A 20,288-nucleotide genomic window follows, 5' to 3' on the forward strand; every position below is an offset into this window, starting at 1 on the left:
CACGAGAAAGGAAGCAGTGATGTAAACAGCAGTGGCATGTGAAGCATCTTCAGACTGTACTGCGGGGTGCGTGAGAGAGAGAGAGAGAGAGAGAGAGAGAGAGAGAGAGAGATGTCCTTATAATAACACACCTTCAGTTGATGGTGAAGTGACTTTTATCTGCACCAGATCACATAAGATTAAAGTGCACTTTAATCTGGGAAATCCAATGGTAAACAATTACTCAGTGCGCTTTTTACTTGTTTCAGTTTGTGGAATAAAGGTTTTTTTTTTTATTGTTATTATCATTTGTGATATTTTCACCGTTTAGTGGGAAAACTAATGGGTGAATGACTGAATGTAGTGTAAAGCGCTTTGGGGTCCTTAGGGACTGAGTAAAGCGCTATACAAATGCAGGCCATTTACCAAAACTGTGGGGGGAGTGCTGCTGTTGGTGTGTGCATGCGTGCTGGGTCCTCTACAACCTCTGACCTAAAGAGGAAATGAATTTTCAAATGACATCACGAAAGGGACTTACCACAGCACATAGTGGGATAAGGGAGAGAGAGAGAGAAAAGATCGGGATTAGTATTATACACGATCTATAAATCGCCTTGTGAAATAAAAAGATAAATTCTCATGTTAATTGAAGGTATTTCATTAAATGCTTGTTTTGCATTTCATTTCTCTTTTTTGACGACTGCTTGTGTGCATGAAAAATAAAATCAATTCTAAATTTCATCGATTGATTATCCTTATAAGGACTAAAACCATCCACAGCCATTGTGGACAAGTGCTGCGCAGATAATCTTTTTTTTCCTTCCCACTTCTCATTCCCAGCTACCCTGTGCGCGTGCCCGCTGCGTGTTCTCGCTCCCCTGTGGATCAGTTGAGATTGAAGCACCAGGAGGACCGTGCGCTACTGACCCGGTCAACAGGAACCGGCAGGAACCCTCCACACCTCCAGGAGGATACGCAGAGACACCGACAGAGAGACAACTCACAGGTTCAACACCGCAGGCTGGACAAGCTGAGCGACCCCGACCCACAAGGTACAAAGCACCACATTCGTTAAGTTATTTTTTTTCTCTGGTTAATAGCCTGGTTAATATATCCTGTTAGTAATTTAGTTAATCTCAAAATGAAGAAGCAGACAGAATGCCACAATGAAATGAATTGGTTGAACTCTGAAGTTAGCACAGTAGTGACTAATGGACTTTTCGCCTGATGGTGTCAAGCTGAGTAAATACTATTTTACCCTTTGGCGAGCAGCATTCACACGCGCAATAAAACTTCAGTTTCAGATACAGTCAGAGCTCAAATTCATAATGTTAGCTATGTTCTACGTTATAGGTCTGGGTGACTTTACCTAAATCTGCACGTATCACAATTTTGATTCCAAAATCGTCTAAATAGTTTGAAGATTTATTTGACCTAAGCAGATGTTTGCATGGAGTGCAGTGTGTTGCTCTTCGAGGGTCACCAAGAAGACGTTTGAGTTTGAGCTCAGTCAATAATTGGATATAATTTAATCACACAGAAACAGGTTAAGCTTATAAGCACTGCTCATAAATGCATAGGCTACGTCTTATTTTTGAACATACTTAAGTACTAGAGGTGAACCGCTCGATCCAAGTATTGATAGTATAGATACCAACAGTGCCTTTGGTATGGATCGATATTAGCGCAATAGGATCGATACTTTCTTTCAAGATCAGTATATAGCCGACTGAAGTGTGTTAAACAAATTATTATTATTATTATTATTATTATTATTATTATTATTATTATTATTATTATTATTATTTTGAATTCTTTGAATCAGAAGCTCAGGAGGCACTGATAACCTCCCTAGCTGTTTGTTCTGGGGGTGCAGTTACATAAGCTTAAAACTGATGGTGTGATGACACACAGACACAGGATGAGTGTCACTCATGAATCAAAATTAGCATCTTAGAAGACTACTCCTCTTCAAAGGGCTGATACTCGATAGTAGCCTTTGCAACTCAAGTTTAGGCAGATTTGTTACTAAAGAAGTGATTTGTGAAAAGCCTGAACTCTTACATACACATTATTTTAAAATTTTTAATAAATGCATTTGTTGCATTTTCATCATCTTTGTCACTCGTCAAAGCAACGTAAAGATGATGAAACGGGGCCCAATGAAATTTTTCACTATCAATACCAAATATTTCAGTTACTTGGATCAGCCTGCATTTGTTTATCATCTGGTGTAAGCCAGCTGAACTGAACTAAAGAACTGAACAAAGAATTAATTTAAATTAAATCGCAATCATTCGCACAGAAGATCTTTGCTTTCATTCAGAACATTATTTTGTTGAACTGCAAATCTGCAGTGGATGCTAATCATTATTTTTCGATGGAAAACTTTTTCACAGCATACATTTTCACATAAAATAGTAGTTACCAGTGATATTATAGGTACAGGGATTTGTACCAAAATAGTGCAAACCTTCATTAACATCATTAGTAACACGTGTGTTTATCTACTTTTCATATTAAAATCACTGCTGTGGAATAGGCCTGTTATAGGTTAAACATTCAGTAACCACTAACCAGCTCTCTCAGTGTTACTCCAACTCCAACCTGAACGCTGTGGCCTGTAACCAGCTGTTACTGTCTGTCTGCGTGGCTGCGTCTTCCCTGCTCGGGGTCTTCTTCTTTGCTGTGTGGGCGAGGTTATAAATAAGAGGCCGGAGGTTTTTGAGTGCTCGTGTGTTGTTTAACCAGCTGCTGTGGAGGTTTGTTTGTCTCCTCCGAGTGCAGGTGTACTCCCTGTACTGACCTCTAGATGCTGTTCTCGGGCCTGTTTCAAGGTTCTCCGCCACCCTGCTAGCACTTACCACCTGGCTCCTACCTCAAGGGTTTCAGTTTGTTTGTGTTGGGTCAGCGTCACCTGTCTCATGTGTTTAATCTCTGTGTGTGTCTTTGTACCACTCTGTGGCATTTACCCTTTAAGTGCTTCCAAGGAAAGCAGAAAAAAGCTTGAAATGTGATGCACTCTTGTTTGCTTTTACTTTTGATATATAGTAGATATTTGGGGTTGTAAATTGTCCTTTATTATTGCGATGACTTGTAGAAATCTCGGTTTTGGAGGTTTTTCTCCTGAGTGAGTGCTGGACCCAGAGTAAAAAAGTATTTCCAGATATACTAACCCATATTTTGAGGTTTTTATGCTATTTCCGATCTTTGGGTATGTGAGATGAATTATACCCTATAAACATCTATGTATGTGCTGGCCTAGTCAAAAAGGAGCATGGGAAATTTCCCTTGTCTTTACAAGGATGACCACCAGCAGTTACAATTGCATACAGAGCTCAACTTGCACAGTTTTTACAGTGCAGTGAAAAAGTATTTGTCCCTTCCTTATTTCTTTGTTATTTAGTTTGTTTGCATATTTGTCACAGGTTTTAATATTAGACCAATGTAGCCCAAGTAAATACACAATGCAGTTTTTAAATTATTAATTTTTTGAGGGGACAAAAACTGTGCAACTTGGCCCAATGTGAAAAAGTAATTACACTCTTGTTAAATTCCGAATTAACTGTGATTAACCAGATTCTTTTTTGGAAGCAGAGTTTATTTTCATAATCTACATCCTGGCTTGATTACTGCAACAAAAGCAGTAATCAAGCCTGGGCCAGCAAAAGCATCACACCATGTCACAATATAAAGAAACTCAAGAACAGCTGACAAAAATAGTTATTGATGTCTGTCAGTCTGGAAAGCCTTATAAAGCCATTTCTAATGCTTTGGGACTCCAGCGAAGAGCCATTATCTACAAATGGAGAAAACTTGGAACAATGGTGACCCTTCCCAGCTGATACACCAAAATTACTCCAGGAACACATCAACGACTCATTCAGGAGGTCACAAAAGAACCCTGAACAAACTCTACAGAAGTGTAGGCCTCATTGTCTCAGTTTAGGTCAGAGTTCATGATTGAATAAAGAGACTGGGCAAAAATGGCATCCATGGAAGAGATGCAAGGAGAAAACCAGTGCTGCCCAAAAAAAACACAAAAGCTCGGCTCACCTTTGCGCAAAACATCTTGGTGATTTTCAAGACTTTTGGCAAAAAATTCTGTGGACTGACGAGACAAGAGCCTCTTCTGAGTACTCAAAGCGCTTTACACAACTTGTGCATTCACCCATTTACACCAGCACATTTTCTTAGTGCTTTCTAACTAATATTCACACACACATTCATACTGCATGGATGGATGCATCAGAGAGCAACTTGGGGTTGGTATCCTGCCCAAGGATATTTGCCATGCAGACTAGGAGAAGCCAGGAATTGAACCACCAACCTTCCGATCAGTAGATGGCCTGCTCATTAGTTTATCCCCTGAAGCTCAAGCACAGTTGGGTTCTGGTGCAGGACAATGATCTCAAACACAGCAGCAAGTCCACCTGTGAAGGACTCAAAAAGAATGAAATGAAGATTTCAGAGTGGTCTAGTCAAAGTCCTGACAGAAATCTGAGATGCTTTGGCATGGCCTTAAAAAGGCAGTTCATGCCTTAAAACCCTCTGATGTGACCCCTTAATAAATGAAATCATCATTTAAAAACTGCATTTTGCATGCAGTTTGTATTTATTTGAGTCATCTTTGTCTAATATTAAAATTTGTTTGATGATCTGAAAAGGTGAATATCCTAAATTCACAGCTGTTTTTTAATTTTTATTTTGTTTTTTGAATCACACAGAGATCTTGATACCATCACTGGGAGTTAATGTGTGTTTTATCTGATAGTGATGTCACTCATATTGTTTTTTCTCCCAGTTGTTGCATTAACATTGATTAAATTTTGGCATATTACTAAAATAAAATAAAAATAATCCTCTATACAAGTTATTTGATAATAAGAAAGAATTGAACAACAATCATGATGAAATCACACAGTTATATACAATTAAAGAAAAGCTGGTTGTTTCTATACAAACCTGTGCAGCTGAAAACACATCAACAATAAGACAAAACAAGAAGAATACAAAAAAAAGCTTTAAATGATTTCCTTTAGTTCTTTTTTCCTTCTAAGGATCCCAGACCAGAAAGTCATCTGTAACTTGCACATGACTTTACAAAACTCTGACTTGTTGCTCCTTATTGGGGAAGTCGCAGATGCTATATAAATTACATTGTCTATATTTTAGTATAATTTACACTTCTGTGCTGTCTTACAAAGAAATGCTGTATTTGACGAGCTCAGTACCCCTCTTGTGTGTAATCAGCTGCTGTTTGGTGGAAACTAGCAGGCTCTGCTGAAAGCAGGAAACAAAGAAAGAAAATGATTTTTCCTTTTGATTTTGACATTAATGACAAACGACTGCACCAAGTCCATTAGGCGTTTCTTAAGTGAAGCTTCAGAAAAATGCACAACAGGTACGTGTCCATCTGCATCTCAGCTGTGTGTCATTGGTGACTTAACAGTGAAAGTCAGCACAGTATGTGAATCATGTGGAAGTCAGTATTAGAGCAAGGTTGGGGGACGTGTACCGCATGACTAGATGTAAAGTCCTTAAAACGTTGCCAAGCAGGAAAGCTAAGTCAAGGCTGTACACTGATCTTGTTTAGTTTGGAGATTACAAATTTAATAACAGAATAGGAAGAATATGAACCCCCTTTTCCCCTTTTCATTGCTTTTATTTTCCTTTGTTGATTATTTTCTTTAATTTTCCAGCTTCTTATGCCATGCTGGCTTTTTTGTTTGGTTGTTCTGCTGCTATGTAAACAATAAGAAAAAAAAGTCCTCACAGTTCATTGTGACTGACACTAACAGCTCGTGGTAATTTGTGTCATTTCATGGTGACTGATGGGGTCGGCTCCAGAGGACACAGAGAGGAGTCACACAGTCAGAGGGATGACAAAGACGATGGAGATTTTTCTCTCCCCAACTGGGTCACTCCATCTGTCTCAGCCCAGAGCAGTCTCTTGCAAGCAATTGTTGAATTAACCTAGATCTCTGAGGCTTTTCAGTTTTTCTGTAGCTCAGTGTTTTGCATGGTTTAGACTTTAACATGGTTGAGGTGCTACAACATTAGCATCCAGTAGAAAACAGACCAGTTTTTGTGATACAAGCACCTCATAACAGTAAAATCTGTCCTCCTGTTGAACCTTTCTGCACCATCTTTGTCTAGCACACCTCTAGAGTTGTTTTACCAAGAAGAACTGACCTAAAGCTAGAAAATGCATGGGCCTCAAGTACTACAGTACTCAGAAATATGCAAATATAAAGGTAAGCACAAAATACCCCTCTGTTGAAGCATTTATGGTACATCTAAGTGAAATAATCAATACAAAAGGGAAGTGAACCAAATAATTGGGATTTCAGCTTGTAAAGAGATCAGGGATTTTATTTTTGTTTCCAGTGGTTTATGTTTCGGATGCTTCATCTTAAGGCCCTTGCACTTTGGATTCAATAATCTGTTTTGGTGGTTAAGTGAGCTTTTGCAGCCGATAAACCATAGGGTTTTTTGCCAGTTTGTTGCTGCTCCACCAACCACAGAATACAGATGAAAACACACCCAAGGAATGAAAGCAGTCTGAATGTGAGTTTCAGTCTCATGTTTTTTCTTTTCTTTTCTTATATCAGCTTTACTCATAGAGCTGAGAGACTATAATAGCATTTCGTGTGATGCTGTGGGTACTTTAGTTCTGTCGTCATATCTTCAATAATACTGCTAAACTGAAACATGAAGAAATTGGGAGCCTGGTAAGTTATAACTTGCGTAATTTTGGTGACAGGTGTTCAGTTGCTTGCTCAGACTGTGTTGTGAGAATAAAACTTCCAGATTCTTCATTTCACTTCAGAGATAGTTTTTTTTAGTGTCTTTTACTGATGCACATATGTTTTTGATCATTAGATGTAATAAAGTGTGTTTAAATAGCTTAAAAAAGAAAAAAAATAGAAAACTTCAGTGTCTAAAATATGAAAGCTCAATGTATTCACCTGACAAAAATTCCCCTTTTTTTCTGAATTAACAAGATATATTTATATCCTAAAAGAACATCTGCTAAATTAAACGCCTCATTTGATGATTATAAATGCACTCCCTCTTTAGCTTAACACACTTTATTTTTGTTTTACGTTTGTTTTAGTCACCACCTAGCTAGTAGTTTAGATCCATTGCCTTATATCTTAGAGCCATAAGAGTTCAAGTGATCCTGGAGAAATCCTGCAGTATCAGTCAGGATCAAATGTATCACTACAGTCTGTCAAGCGAAAGCACTACACCCCCTTAGCAAAAAGAGCACTCACTGTCAAAAATAAAAATAAACTTCTGTTCAGATTTCAGTAGATGACCGAAATGTACTTCACCTGCTTGTGTAGGATTCACACTCTCGTGTCGCTCGTGTCATAAACCACCAAAGTTTAAGAAACCGAAGCAGCCATCTGATCATGAATCCTCCGTTTATACGAACCTCTGACCCCGACTTACTCATTGGAGGAAATCCATGTCCAGCGATGCTAACTGCTTTACAGAATGGTAATGAGGTGTTAGCTGCCCAAGCCAGAGCCTGGGACGATGCATGCTTGAAGTGCTGAGGATACTGGAGGCAAAAATAGAAGGCTAAAGCTTGAGGTACATTTGTTTCCGTCCCTGCTTGGGATTAGCGGCCTCTAAACACGGCATTCCATTCTGAACACACACACGTTTAAAAAATTGTTTTTTTCAAATATGCTGACACTGATAGCGCTGCTTCCAAGTACAGAAAACGAGCGTTACATTTGGAGTGACAAGCTTGTTTGATTTTGTGTGTGCAGCTGTTAGTATTGCACAGACATTTGCAGTGAGGATGACTGAGTAGAAAGATGTCAGGCTAAACCAAGTACAAGGTGCAAATGCTCTTTGTGGTATGTCTTATCTCATGGGAGATGTCACACATCAAACCTTGAATATCCAGCCCACATATTACAAGCTCACTATAAACTATGAAAGTCTGTCAAATGAAAATATCTACTAACTCTAGTTCAGACTCACCTGCCATTTCCTGGTTGCAAACGCTATGCACTTGATGTAGAATTTTATTTTAAAGCCGGTTCTGTTATTCTAATTCACAATGGTGCCCTGACAAAGAAGCCCGGGAGGAGGGGGAGAGATTCAGGATTAAGTAAAATGTCCTGTTTGTAATATGCATTGCTGAATGAGCGGAGGGGATTTTGAGGGAGAGAGTGAGGAAAAAGAGAGAGAGGGAGACGGAGAGATGAGGACAAGGGCGACAAGGCCTTGGTTGCGACCAGTTGATTCAACGACTTCTCTCCTCTGGCTAGGACATGCTCACTCTGTTCAAGCCTAATGCCACAGACATGCTGACACACACACATGTACACACGCATGTTTTTTTTTATCCCTCATAGCTCCTCTGTGCCACTTCCCCCCATTCTGCCTATCTTTCTTTCAGTGTCCTTTTTTGACTTTTGCACATTCCTTCTGTCTCCCAGTAGAGTGGGTGCATTAATGGAGCTGGAAGGAACAGCAGAGGGAGCGAGACAGAGAGCAAGGGGTAGATCATGAGGACAACAATGATAGCTCAAATGTACGACAACAAAAACAAAATAACATCACAACACTTGATCTGTTGGAGCTGAAGCACAGGGCACGCTGCACTCCGATAGCTATGGTGAACAAGCTGTTCTGTTGCAGGCTAAGATACAGCCGATGTTCTCTTAGATTCCTGTGGTTACGCATTGGCACTCTTTGCTTCTGAGCAGTGTATCCGCTTGCATTGCATACATGAGGACTGGTTTGACAATTTTTAAGACAGTGAAGACGACGCCCTGCTTTTAGTACAGCTTGTGCTAAATGTTTTTCACTTAATTTGACATAAAATGAATAACTGTTCCACTGAAGTCACGTGTGAGGATTTGTTGCTTCTCTTTGCTTTCTACATGTTGGAATTCAGTGTGCTGGAGTTCTGATTAAAAAAAACAAACAAAAAAAAAACAACTATATATATATATATATATATATATATATATATATATATATATATATATATATTCATGTTCACTTTTTTAGGTACACCTGTTTAACTCCTCATCAATACAAATATTTAATTAGCCAATCAAATGGCAGCAACTCAATGCATTTAGTTATGTTTACAGGGAAATGTACAAAAAAGACAAAATATCCAGTGAGCACCAGTTCTCTGGGTGAACAGGACAAGACTGGGACAAAAAAAAATCGTCCCACCATGATTACTCAAACTAGCTGCTGGATAGCACTGTGGTAGCGCTATTCACCTTTGAAACTTCACGTCTATGATTTGACTCTTGATTATATATAAAGCGTACGCATACTCTGTATTTATCTCCTTTTGTTGGATTATAGATATTGAAACAGGGTTTAATCAGGTTGATACAGTTGTTGTTGGATCATTTCTTAGTTACACCTCAGCGTGTGACAATAATTAAAAGCTACACTTTAGCTATTAACAGTGGCTCATAGTTAAATCAGTCATTTGTGTTACCTGATTTGTTGAACCTCTCCCTTTTTAATTATGTTCCTCCATCATTTTCTTACCATGTTAATTTAATCTTCCTCACTGCTCCACAGCTGGTGCTAGCAGCAGCAGCAGCCTCTTGTGAGTGTGAGGAGTTGTGGCTGTTCACAGTGCAGCAGTACTGGCAGCTAACATGTCGGTTAATTTGACTATTGTTTCCTGTCAGCTTTTCGGCTCCATTTTTTGCCACTTCTTCCACACTAAACTTTTTCTACAAGCTGCCTGAGCAAACAGAGGTGTAGCCTGTCGCATTAAGAGATCTGATTGGGCAATCCAGTGTCAGTAATGAAAATGAACAAATGGGCTGCTGCCAGAGCACAGCGGCTCTTCAGGCCGATCGATCAGCCCAAAAGTGTGTCGGCCCACAGGGAAAATGTCCAGTATGACAGATTGCCAGTCCATCCCTGTGGGCGAATATGCCTCGTTGATGCTTCGAGCTGATAGGAAGGAAACAGTATCTCAAATAACCACTTGTTACAGAAGAGCATCTCTAAATCCACAAAATGCAAACCTTGAAGCAGAGGGGGGCAACAGCAGTGTCAGCTAAGAACAGGAAACTGAGGCGATATTCCACCTGGGCTCATCAAAATTGGACAGTTGCAGAAATATTGCCAGGTCTGATGAGTGGTGGTGGTGCAGCTGACATCTGTGTTATACTGTTGTATCCATTGGACCAACATTTGTGAGAATGTCTTATTTAATCTGCTCCATGAAAAATGAAAATGATTCTGAAGACTAAAGGAGGTTCAACCTGGTGCTATCAAGGTGTAACTAATGAAGTGGCCGCAAGTGTATAGCGAAGCAAACAACATTTCACTGAGTGAGTGAGTCCTTTGTCTGTGCTGCACACTAATTGTAACCCAGGTTGTGGCCTTCTGATGAAGTGAGCCAAGTGCTGAAAAGGGAATGCGCTGCCTCACACTCTGGGTGAGACAGCGAGAGAGAGATTTCACTGTCCCCGTCTCTCTCTGTCACTCTTTGTCTCAGCTTTGACAAGCAGGTCAGACATACACGTGTGAGATATTCTTGCTACCATTTCCCGACAGCTGCTGCCAACATGGTATGTCACCTAGTAGCATTGCCTTTTCCACTTTCCTCCTCATGTCTTCACTGTTCTCTGTTCTCTGTCTTGTTAGTTTCAACTCCCCTCGCCAAAATGTCTCGGTACTATATGAGTCTGAAGATCCACATGAGTGTCTCAGTGTAAACTGTGGTTTAAGCTGTGTGTTGTGATTTGCCTTTGAATGCAATGACATGTTTTTAAATATCCATTAATCACAATGTTGTATTTATCTCCCTGATCTCAAAGAGCAATCATTGTTGTCACCTTCCGTTGTTGCACTAATTGAAATTTTTCTTATCTTCCTATATTTTTCATTTCACATTGTCACATCTTATCTCGTAGTTTGTCCTTAGGATGGTCTTGTCATATGTGGAGTGAGGCGGTGGTGATTCAGCGGCCACAGGCAAAGCGTTGTGTACATCTGACTGACGTTATATAAGAGAGTAGCGAAAACTGCATTAATAAATGATTTGCATACTTTAAATCTATAAATCTAAGAAACACTGCTGCATGAAGATATAATACAAAATGATGTACAGAGAACGGTAGGAATGATTTTTCCTCAAAAGATAAGCTGAAAGCCCCACCAGCGTCTTATAATTGATCTTAATGCTTTTGTTACTGTATCAGTATTAATCATATGATATCAAGTGTAAAGTTTCCAAGAGTTATTAGGTGATTTTGCTCTTCTTAAAATAAAAGTAATATCAGTAATAAAAGTACTATCAGCTTTTAGTCTCCCAGTGAGTACTTACAGAAGTGTATTTCGCACACAGACACACACATGCACACATGTCCCGTGTCTTTTGGTTTCGACTGACAGTGGCTGGGTGGCATCAAGGATCAAGTTCCTCTTTGGTATTATAAGCCAATTATGACTGTGATATTGAGCCCTCTCTTGCTCACTCTCTCTTTCTGTCTGTGTGTGTTAGTGAGTGTGTGTCACAAATACCACAGAGGAAAAGTAGGAAACAGCAACTCGCTCTTGCTCTCTCACCGCTTCTCGTGTTTGGCCATGTTTCCTCACGCAGACTAACCTGGAACATAACGGCCAGCACTTGAGGTGCCGCAAGAGGCAGAGAACAAACACAGAGACGGAAAAACAGATGCAGAAAACACAGTTTGCGCTGAGAGAGAGAGAGAGGGAGCGATAACAGGACAAATCACAGGCTGCGTGTGGACCAGCTGAATACTTGACCAATGCTCATCCAGCTTGCTTGAGGTTGTCCTGAGCCACTCAGCTGTGAACGAGTGTCTGTGCAGAATGGATTTTATTTTGGTTCAGCAGACAGCGTGCGGGAGCAGCAGCTTTGTAGACGATTCCCGCTCCTTTTGGATTATCTCAGAAATTGCCGATGTTGTGACAACCAGAAAAGGCAGAACCCAGAAAGGAAGATGGTAATGTGAGAGTCTGCTGTTTGTGCTGTTTCTCATCCAGAGTGAACATGTGAAGAATTAATCTTAAATGTTTTATGTACTCTACCTAAGCGCTGATGAAGATGAGTTGTTTCCAGGGTCTAATATGTGAAGATTTGCTGCGTTTCTCAATTTTTCACTTGTAAATCTTTGGATTATAAATTGGTTATCAAAAGATTTAATCAGCTAAATGACTGCTGGTAGCAACTCTAGTATATTTTCCTTTTTAACAGAGTTGAAATGAAACACATACGGTTTTCTCTCCTCACATATAGATAGACATGTAGATAGGTAGAGCAATGTCTCGTTTTTAAGTAGTATCGCCAAGTTACATATTTATTATGTCCTGACAAGTAGCCCTTTATGCTGTAACATGCATGTGCTCTGAGTGTGTCTAACGTATAGCATAGCTCCCATAGCATGCACTGGCTGCCGCTCTGCCTCCGTGTTTCGACTCAAGGTGAAGGTCTCAGGTTACTGAGCATTAAGGCAGATTTCACAAACCAGCCACTGTATCTGCCTCCTTCCACTCACTGGTATGTGAGATGTGAGTCATGCGAGCACCGAGAGAGCAGACAGCAGATCTTTTGAACCTCAGAGGTGCGATGGGATAATGTAAGAGTCTCAGCTTGCATGTCTTGTAAGCAGAAGTAAATGAATGAGCGTTGTCACGTCTCTACCTGGGCTGGAGAGAGGGTGTGTCCAGTTTCTAAAGTGGATTTAGTTTGGCACAGACCAACAGCACGGATGTTATGCAGAGAGCTGAATTTTAAAATGCCCGCCCAGCTCTCCTGTAGGTTTTATTTGGCAGGCCTCTGCATATATGTGTGTGTGTACTACTGTGATTTTCCCGCCCTCTTTCCTGCATTTTTGCCATGTCATTGAAGCCAGAGTCCATTAACCCGACTATTCCTGTTTAAGGAGTGACCTCAATGTTTGGGTATTTGTTCCTGTGTTGACCAGGTTACACAGAGCATCTTTTTTCTCTCAGCTGAAAGACGTCTTGTCCTGTCCTGGTGACTCAATGGAAAATACGTAACAGTCAGTTCAACAACTCTGTTTGCAAAACTACAAATCAGCACCACACCTTTACCTGGGTAGCCCACTTGTATGTGTTGCTTTGGCTATAAACACAAAAACATTACTGATGATACTAAAAGACCACTAACTGACAGAAACTCTGAGCATGTTGCCCCAAATTTGTCTGAACATCGGCAGAGCTGCACACACACACACACACACACACACACACACACACACACACACACACACACACACACACACACACACACACACACACACACACACACACACACACACATTAAGTCCCATTAAGTCTTCAGATGTTTGTTCTGCATATGTGAAAGAAATCTTTGGGTTTAATTTGGCATTGTGTGTTTTAATGTTCAGTGTGGTTCATCCATGTTTTCACCTGTTTTAGAATAGAACAGAATAGAATAGAATAGAATTCAACTTTATTGTCATTGCATATGTCACAGGTACAGGGCAACAAAATGCAGTTTGCATCCATCCAGAAGTGCTTTAGTGATATAGATATATTACAATATATATTAGCAATAATATAGATATGTAAGTATATTACAGAAATGGGTCTATTATGGTATGTAATATGTACATGGTATGAAGTATGTGATGAATATGCTATAACTATAAGTATGTACAGGCTGTAGTGAGTACAAGCTATGTACAGGCTATGAACAGGATATAAATATGAAAAACTATACAGAATATGAAGTAAAGAACTATACAGAAATATGAGATATACAGCTATACAGAAATGGGAACTATGCAAGTTGTAAACACTTGTAGAATTAAAAATTATCGTATGATTATTTACACAGAACTATACAGTAGTGCAGTTAAGAGGCTATATAAAGTGCTAGTGGTTGTGAGTGGTGGTTCAGTCCATGTTATTATTGTGTGTTTGAGGGTACAGTTGTCCATTGTGTGTGTGTGTGTGTGTGTGTGTGTGTGTGTGTGTGTGTGTGTGTGTGTGTGTGTGTAGGTGGTTGTGGGTGTGTGTATGTCCAGTCCATGTGTTAACGTGGGTCAGATGTCAGGAGGCAGAGTTCAGGAGTCTGACAGCTTTGGGGAAGAAGCTGTTCCGGTACCTGGTGGTCTTAGTCCGGAGGCTCCTGTAGCGCCTCCCAGAGGGCAGGAGGGTGAAGAGTCCATGTGATGGGTGACTGGGGTCTTTGATGATTTTCCCAGCCCTTTTCAGACACCGCTTCCTGTAGATGTCCTTTATGGCAGGAAGTGGTGCTCCAGCGATGCGCTGGGCAGTTTTCACGACCCTCTGCAATGCCTTCCGGTCCGAGGCAGAGCAGTTCCCGTACCAGACTGTTATACAGTTGGTCAGGATGCTCTCGATGGTGCAGCGATAGAAGTTCACCAGGATGTCTGAGGACAGGTGGTTCTTTCTCTGTGTGGTCATTTCTGGATGTTTGTTATGAAATCTGCTGGTGTGAGTTACATTAAGCGCAGCTGTGAGCTAATTACAGATGAGACGAGTGTGTCAGTGAATGCTAAGCCACACTTTGATATAATAACACACCTCATGTGCACACAGCACAGACACGTCAACTCACTTGCGATGAGTTTAAGGACATGCTTAAAGTCTCAGCTCATTCATAAACCCCTGACGTGTTTTTAATGACTTAAACACAGGTCTCGCTGCCTCCTGACTGCTACTTTTACAGCCACCTTCATGCCATCCTGCTTATCAAGGCTGTCATGATTGGTGTTTGCCCTCCACAAGGTCCGATTTGCTGATCCCGGTGAGGGCTAGTAAATATGATGTCTGGCCATCTCGATGCCGTAGTGGTCGTGTATTGTGATTCCTTTAAGGCTGTGTTTTTCTCATTAATCTCATTGTGCTTCAGCTCAGGTGTCACTGTGTGTTGAGGTAGAGAGGAACGATATGTCACACTAGGTAAAAGAACCTGTGTGTGTGTGTGTATATATATATATATATATATATATATATATATATATATATATATATATATATATAATAAAAAAGTTAGCTTTTCTTTTCCTTGTACCTTTTAGTGTCAAGGTGCAGCTTTTACACTAAAAGGTTCAACAGTTTACCTTTTAGGTACGTCCATTTACTCCTAAAAGTCAGGCTGCTCTGACAAAGGATGGAATTTGGTACATTTTCTCTGAGTAAACTCTTTTTCTGCTTCAGATTCCCAAGCTGTAAATAGCATCAGATAATAAATTATTAATGCAAACAAATGTTCTAAAAAAGACCAAGAGATGCTTTTGTGCAGCAGGAATAACTTCCTGTTTTGTACGAGACAACAACAGTCCAGAGCAGCTACAGTCTAAACGTGAGCATCCAATTATTTAAAAAGCAAAGACATGCTCTTCAGACTTTTGGCAGATTTACGTGCATCGGTAATTTCAAATGGAGACGTTGTCAACAGTCAATTTCAGTTTCACAGATTTGCAAGATTTTCAGTTGCAGGTCATTGCTGAAAGATAAAAGTTAATTTATCATAATTTAAAAAACAAAGAAAGAAAATAGTTCTATTTAAAGGGAACTGCTTTCACAAGGACACTTACATTCATGACCTCACATTTTGTCCCATGGCTGGTTTGAGCCTCTGCTGTGTGCCATCGATTGTTCTGGTGGTGTGTCACGGCACAGCTTCTGCGTCAGCGCTAATCTATTTACAGCACAATTGAATTGTCCTTAAAATGACTAAATATGTCAGGTTGCCTTTCTTTAAAAGCATCTGTTGGTCAGCCTGAGTGTTTTTGTCATCATTCACTGGTTTGTTATTTTCAGTGAATGGGTCAACAGAGCTGCAGACTGAAGACAATTTTATCATAGCGTGACGTGAGCAAGGGAGCCCTTCCTGCTGTAAAGAAACACACAGAAAGCACACAACTACATACAATGAGAAAGAAATCCAAGAAAATTCCCCTCCTGATGGACGGTCAGCTGACAACCAGATAGACAGGATTCAGCTGCCTGGAGAGTTGGAAATTTCTAAAATTACGAATGGTGAGGTGAAAAGCTTTTCTTTGTGAACCATTGGTAAATGTTTATTGTTAAATACACCCATCCATCTTCTTCTGCTTATCCGGGGCTGCGTTGCGTGGGCAGCAGCCTAAGCAGAGAAGCCCAGACCTCCCTCTCCCCGGCCACCTCCTCCAGTTTTGTCTGGGGTAACACCAAGGCGTTCCCAGGCCAACCGAGAGATAAAATCTCTGGGTCTGCCCCGGGGCCTCCTACCAGTGGGACATGCCTGGAAAACCTCACCCAAGAGGATCCCAGGAGGCATCCTCGTCAGATACCCGAACCATCTCAACTGACTCCTTTCGATTTGGAGTAGTGGCCTCTGAGTCTCTCCCGGATGGCCGACCTCCTCACCCTATCTCTAGGGGAGAGGCCAGCCACCCCTCAGAAAGCTAATTTCCAGGGCTTGTATCTGCAATCTTGTTCTTTCATTTAATTTCGGCATCAATCCATCTGTCGATCTCCCACTCTCCTCTCTCCTCAACCATGAACAAGACTCCGAAATACTTAAACTCCTCAACTTGGGCCAATAACTCGTCCCTAACCTGGAGTGGAGAGTCCCCCCTTTTCCGTCGGTCAAGTACACGCTTAAATGTTGTCAATTCTCCACAGCAAGTCACAGACTATGTACAGGAGAATATGACTGTGGTGTCAATAAGAATTTACTGACCTCAGTTTCTCACTGATTCAGCATCTAGTATCACTTAAGATTGTTCCAGCTGGTTAAAGATCCCATTACTGAGCTTTCCTGCTTTCTCAGCTTTGTCCTCTGCTGAGGCATAACAGGAGGACACTTTCAGCTAGCCCAAATGTTTTCTCCACAGAGTGGACTCAGTGCATATCAATGCTTTGTACTGCAGAAGATGCAACAGAAGGTAAACATTGCATATTAAAGCATAATAATAATAATGAAGTTGTGCAGTAATTAATTTTTCCCTGTAGGCATAATTAACTGAGCTGCCAAATTTTGATTTAATTTTCACTTTCAAACACAGTTTAAGGTGTGACAGAAATGTTTTCTTGGCATATTACATGAATGTGGCCCACTGTATCAGGGGGGGAAAAATCCCCTGTGATGATATAGAAGTCTCAAAAACTCATGTATCAAATATGATACACTTACACTTAGCCATGAATGGAGCCACACATGACTCGTTCTGACCGCTGCTTAGGCAGCTGGAAAATTATATGTTTAGTTATCTGTTGTAGTGGTGACGCCTCTTTAAAAAACACAGTTTCACAGCATCTCCAGGAGCTCTAATAATGAATTGGAATGAAAGATCTCCTTCTTGTTGGGAATAGACAGGAATCCACATTTCTCCCACAGCACTTCTTATAACTGGCAGCACTAAAACCATTTTAAATAGTTCGTGCAATCCAGAAGAGAATCTGTGTATATCAGCTTCGATGAATAACCGCAGACATAAACACAGGAAATTGATTCTTTTAATGCTTATTTAGAGGTCGTGTCAGTGTCTGCAGAGACTTTGAGGTTTTGCTATCAGAGACGCCGGACTTGTTGGGATTCACATAGTTCTCAGGCTCTTTGCTTATAATGTATCACAAAAAAATGAATATTTGAGTGGATAATGATAATAGTGTTAATGGTTGACTGTGTTAATAACAAGAAAAGATTCAAATAAATTTTCCAAGGATGTCAGTGTTCACAAATACAACATTTTCTTGTTGATTTTCAATTTCTGTATTCCTTAAAGTCATTGTGCTGAACCTAAGAATAAATATCTGCATGTTTTCATTCATTCCAAGAAATAGTTTGTTTATGTCAGTCAGCAGGAATAATGGATATTAATGATCCAATCTGGACACTCTTTTTTTTAAACTGGATTTTCATACAATGGCACAGTTGGGATCATGCTGGTGTCCTAGTTTAGGGATCAAAGAGGGACAGCATGTAATTGCATTGTCCTTGGTTCAAATCCAACCCTAGACTTTTGGTGCATTGTATTCCCTTGTTCTTCATTTCTTGTCCCTTGCCACCAGAGACTACTGATGAAAAAGGAAAAATTCCCCAAGAAGCACATGGACTACAGGGATGTCACTGTGCACTCTTTTCATTCTTTAGTGTTAAGTATCTTCTTTTTGTCCAGACAGGAACCTCCTTGACATCAGGAATGTTCAAGGACTATTTCTGCTTCATAATGATACTGGACATAAATATTCAAACTGTCCTCAGCTCCAGCACTGGGACATCTTATCCACAGTAATGTGAGCCTCGTTATTTATTTCAGTGGCTGAGTGAGAAAGATCCGGGTGTGTATATAGAGCCATGTGAATCTGCCTAGCCAGAGAGACATGCCTGCGCAGTCCGCTAATACGCCGCATACTGGTGGCAGGCTAACCAGTAAACACATAAGTTAAAAAACACGCATTTTAAAAATTGCTTAAATAGGCATCTTTGTTGGTGCACATGCAGTAAATGGTGATTTGTCCTGCTTCTCACAGCTTACCCATCACCAGCAGTGCAGGCACAGCTTGAATCAGAGGCTTGTATATAGACCTCCACACCAGCATACCCTTTCACTGGCATCATTTAAGAGTTGATGAAGCTGGTGTGCTTTTCTTGGTGATTAAGACAGGAAAACCCTTCATTTAAAATGTATGTGCTATGAGCTGAATTTGCTTACACTTCATAAAGCGCTTCAGTCTGTACCCATCCATATCTTCTCTCATTTAGCACCCACCACCACTTTTTTTAAACACCCCCTTATCCTTTTCTTTCTTTTTACCCCAGTAGCCATTGTTGTGTTGTATCCCAGCAGGATGTGTCAAAGCTGACTAAACAGCTCTGAGTCACAGTGTTGTTTCTGAAGCTGTAGGCGCTATGGACTGGTGGAGATTCCAGCGTTCCTTGGATGATAATGTAAGGGGATGAGATGAAGAGGGTAGATGGCCACATGGTAAATGAGAACAGGCAGCAGCAAAAAAATAAAATAAGATGAAACCTTTAGGCACGTTATGCATAGAACTGAAAAAGTCACTTTTGAGAAAATGCAAATATGAATGCGTTAAACTGCTTAATGAAGACCAAAAGTGCCGCACAGCCCTTCATAGAAGTGGCAAGAAAAAGATACAGAACACATGATATCTCTTGCCTGTTCTCATTTACATGGTGGCCAATCCCCGAGCCTCATTCTGGTGGAGGTTTCTTCCTGTTAAAAGGGAGATTTTCCTTCCCACTGTTAAGTGCTTCCTCATGGTAGGTCATCTAATTTTGGGGGGATTTTCTGTATTATTGTAGGGTCTTTACTTTACAACTTAAAGGGCCTTGAGGCCACTGTTGTTGTGATTTGGCACTATATAAAAATACAACTGAACTGAATTGGTTTGAACACGAGACAGCGAGCAAGTATCAGTGTCAGAGGCGCTAATTCATCACACCAAAACACGTCTATGTCTCCATCTCTGCTTATCCATGTCTGTCACTCCAGCTTTGAATCTTTGAGCTGAGTGGTAAATAATCTTAATGAAAATATGCAGTGGACAGTGACTTTTACATTCTGGTTTGGCATGTATGAAAATGTGCTTTTTTCTTTCTGGCAAAACAACTATGCTCACTATATCCAGCTGTAATAAGATCCAACTTCTGCATGGAGATTCACACATCACTTTTCTTCTAAGCCATATAGCCCCCATGTACGTGTATATACTGTATGTGAACCCCAGAGGTCTGGTGCTGTGGCCTTTGCTGGTCTAAATAAAGAAGGGCCTAAAAGTGGGTAGTGGGCCATGAGTTCAGGTCAAAGGGAATGTGAAACTATAAACCAGGAGGCCTGTGAACCTCGGGACCAGGCATCACACACTATGTTTGCTTGGATGTTTGTTGTCAGGCCGGCTGCCTCGATATTCATTGATGAGCCTGAGGTGTTTGTGTGTTTGTGAAGCTGTTCTGTGAGCATGAGGACAAGGCCTCTGTAATTTACTGTGGACAACAGGCAGATGGAAGCAGCTGACTCCTGCTTTACTGCTGTTTAGTATTACTTTGCACTGCACTAAGTAAATATTTTATGCGGTTAACGTGAAGTCACAGTTTCGATACCTGATAAATTGATCAGTTGACTGTCAGAATATTTTATTAATCAGTTATCAAGCAAGAATCCCAGCATCTCAAAGGTTAGAAATACTGGCTAGCACAGATTTAGTCTAAATATGATTTCAGATGATAAAAATCAAAAAAGTTTAAAATTTTATTTTTAAATTGAGAATGAAATATTGATTGCCTGCACTAAGGTTCA

The 20,288-nt window shown here is 40.5% G+C and overlaps 1 protein-coding gene across 3 annotated transcripts in view; it reads left to right on the plus strand.

Moving 5' to 3' along the window:
- The first annotated feature begins 265 nt into the window (after window positions 1-265).
- LOC113013286 (pleckstrin homology domain-containing family G member 4B-like) overlaps window positions 266-20,288 on the plus strand; it is a 39,444-nt gene continuing 19,421 nt past the window's right edge. The window contains exon 1 of one of the 3 annotated variants that reach the window (XM_080295645.1): window positions 266-1,031. The gene's annotated coding sequence lies outside the window, so the exon portion shown is untranslated. The remainder of the gene's footprint in view (window positions 1,032-20,288) is intronic. The other 2 variants (XR_013904382.1, XM_080295644.1) reach the window with 2 other exon arrangements.

Source organism: Astatotilapia calliptera, chromosome 20 (genome assembly GCF_964374335.1).
Source record: "Astatotilapia calliptera chromosome 20, fAstCal68.1, whole genome shotgun sequence".
In the NCBI taxonomy this organism is placed as follows: Eukaryota; Metazoa; Chordata; class Actinopteri; order Cichliformes; family Cichlidae; genus Astatotilapia; species Astatotilapia calliptera.